The sequence below is a fragment of the Neophocaena asiaeorientalis genome, unplaced genomic scaffold, assembly GCF_003031525.2.
Source record: "Neophocaena asiaeorientalis asiaeorientalis breed wild unplaced genomic scaffold, Neophocaena_asiaeorientalis_V1.1 scaffold90, whole genome shotgun sequence".
NCBI lineage: Eukaryota > Metazoa > Chordata > Mammalia > Artiodactyla > Phocoenidae > Neophocaena > Neophocaena asiaeorientalis.
The window spans coordinates 530,729-533,321 of record NW_020172445.1 but is presented as its reverse complement, the minus strand read 5'-3'; the positions used below and the strand labels follow the sequence as shown (position 1 = coordinate 533,321).

The following is a 2,593-nucleotide window of genomic DNA, read 5'->3' as shown; positions in this document are numbered from 1 at the left end:
CCCCCGCCCAGCCAGTGGCGCAGGCCCGCCAGTGCGGCGACCGCGGCTTTGTCCTCTCGCGGATGTCGGGGCCAAGCGCGAAAGCCCTGCGCCCGGAGCGGCCGCCGCATAGCCAGGACACAGGTCTCGGCAGCGGGGTCTGAGGCGCACCCCGCGCCAAGCAGAACAGCCCGAGGGTCTATGGGCGCGGGGGGCGTCTGCTTGGAGCTCCAGGGCGCTTGAGAGGGGGACTAGGCCTGTCCCGCCCAGCATGTGCCCATCCAGGTCTGGCTCCCCTCTGCGGTTCAGCAGCCAGGGTCTCCGGGGTGGGGCAGGGCGGGGAGGGGAGGGTCGTCTCGACTTAGGGTCCCTGGCCTGGATCCAGTTAGAGGGCCAAGTCGATAAGGCCCGGGAGCGGAGAGGTCGGGAGGGGTTCTTCAATCCCTTTTACTTTTCCCCATCGCACACCCCACACACCCAGGCCACCCCGACCTTAGGCACGGGGCCCAGATCGCAGAGGACCCGGAGAATCCGTCAGGGCTCTCCTGTACCGGCGACTCCTAGCAGGGTGGGGAGGGGTCTCCCGGCCTTTGCCCCTCACATCCCATTCCCGCCTACCCCCCCATAACCTAGGCGGGTCCAGCTGGGAGGGGGAAGAGTCGTCTGGCTCCATCTTCATCCCGTCCCCCCTTTTCACAAAACCCTAGGCTTCGGGAGAGGGGTGGGTACGAGGAAGGGTCTTCCTGACATCCCCAAACAGCCCTTCCTCAGGAGGGTCTGAGCGGAGGAGGAGGAATACCGCGGTTTCATCCATCACATCCAGACCCTCTTTGTAAGCTGAAGCAGCCGAGGTGTGGGGAAGGGTCCTCCTGCCTCCGATTCTTTCATCCCGGAACACTCCCTGCCATCCTCAATAATCCAAGCAGCCTCGACTTCAGGCACAGGCGGAGGGAGGCTCCAAGCTCTCAACGCCCTCTCAAGAGAGATGGTGGGGTAGGTCCCCAGCCCTCGCCCCTCACGCTTAAGAGCCTCCTCCACCATAAGACAAAAACTAACCAAAGCTGCTCCGACCTCAGGCGCCGGGGCCACAGGGAGGCCCACGAGGGGGTCAGTCAGCAGCTCTCCGGGACAGATGGTCTTGAGGGCGGTGAGGTCCCATCAACTCCCCAGGCCCTCTAACGCCTCAATTCATTCCTTCCTCAATAAAACAAAAGCGAATCCAGCAGCACCGACCTCAGAGATGCGGAAGGGCGGTCGGCGCCCGGCAGCGCATCCAGCTCCTCCGGGCTCCTCACGGCTTCGGCTTCCAGGCGGAGGGCTCTCGACGCGGGGCGGCGGCGGCGGCGGCAGAGAAGGCTGAGACCGCTCCTCTTCGCTCCGGAGCCTCCCTCGGACTCAGCACCTGGAGCGGCGAACAGCTCCGCGCCTCATTCCGCTGACCCCGCCTCCTCCGTGCCTCCGTAGCCAATAGAGACCCGAGCCCCGCCCAGGGGTCGCCCATTGGGGGGGCACATCTCCCATCCCTTCGGCCCCGCCCGCGGGTTCTTCTGTCTCTCTTGCTAGACCAAATCCCCGAGAGCCCGCTGGTGTTTTCGTACAGCCTTCTGGAACTTGTAGTCCTTTAAGGACGCGGAGTGGGCTCATGTCTCGGGCAGATAATGAGAGATAGACTGCATTTCCCAGGGTGCATTGACAAAACAGAGGCGCTGAGGAGGGCGGGAGGACTGTTTCTATAGCAAAGGCGACTGGTTGGGGACGGCTGACGGAGTAATGGGGCAGGCCGCCGGACCCTCGAAGGATTGTGCGTGACTTCGGGCAGCCTCCTTTGGGAGGCCGTTTCCATTCTCTTTTCACCTCGGTCCCCACCCCGGGACTCTGGACCTCAGTTTTCTTATCTGGAAAGAAGGGCGTGGAGTCGTCTTCCCGCCCACACTCCGCGGTGTTAGGGCAAACCGAGGGCGAGCTGCCCAGCAAAGGTGAGAGAGGATGGAGACCTTCGGCTTGAGAGTGGAAGGGGCGCATTCTGAACTTTATCCCTTTGTTTTTGCCTCTGTCTTGTCATAGAGGAGCGCTTTGTTTTTGGTCATTTTCCTTGGGCCATCAAGGCCTTCTCATCCCGGATTCTGGCCTCCTTCACGCCACGCCCCGTACCGCAGCGTCTCCCACAGCGTAGCCAGGGGGCGCTTCTGCTTAAAACCCTTCACCAGTCTTCCCATTGCCTCCGGAATTAAACCCACATTCCTCAGTGTCAATCTAAAGGCCCTTCAAGATCTGGACTCCACCTTCTTGCAACACTCTGAACTTCTCTGGAAGCTGGGAAGCCTTAAGCAATTGTTCTCTCACGTGGGTCCCTCCACCCTGCACTCAGCTAATGCCTCACACTCTTCAAGCCCCAGCCTAGACGCTGCCTCCTCAGTGAAGCCTTCCCAGATGCCCGGCTCCATATGAGGTACCTCACCTTGTGTTTGAGCAGCACCCTCTACTTCCCCCATTCTACTTATGTATTTGAGTATCTGTCTTCCATATTAGATTATAAGATCCACAGAGCAGGGACCGTGTCTATATTATTCACACTTACAGTCCAGTGCCTGTAGTGTCTGTTGCATGGTAGGTA

At 60.9% G+C, this 2,593-nt stretch overlaps 1 protein-coding gene across 1 annotated transcript in view; it reads right to left on the bottom strand.

Annotated features, from left to right (window-relative positions):
- SMPD3 (sphingomyelin phosphodiesterase 3) overlaps positions 1-1,281 on the bottom strand; it is an 83,744-nt gene extending 82,463 nt beyond the window's left edge. The window contains exon 1 of the mRNA XM_024733117.1: positions 1,213-1,281. The gene's annotated coding sequence lies outside the window, so the exon portion shown is untranslated. The remainder of the gene's footprint in view (positions 1-1,212) is intronic.
- Positions 1,282-2,593: the final 1,312 nt, after the last annotated feature.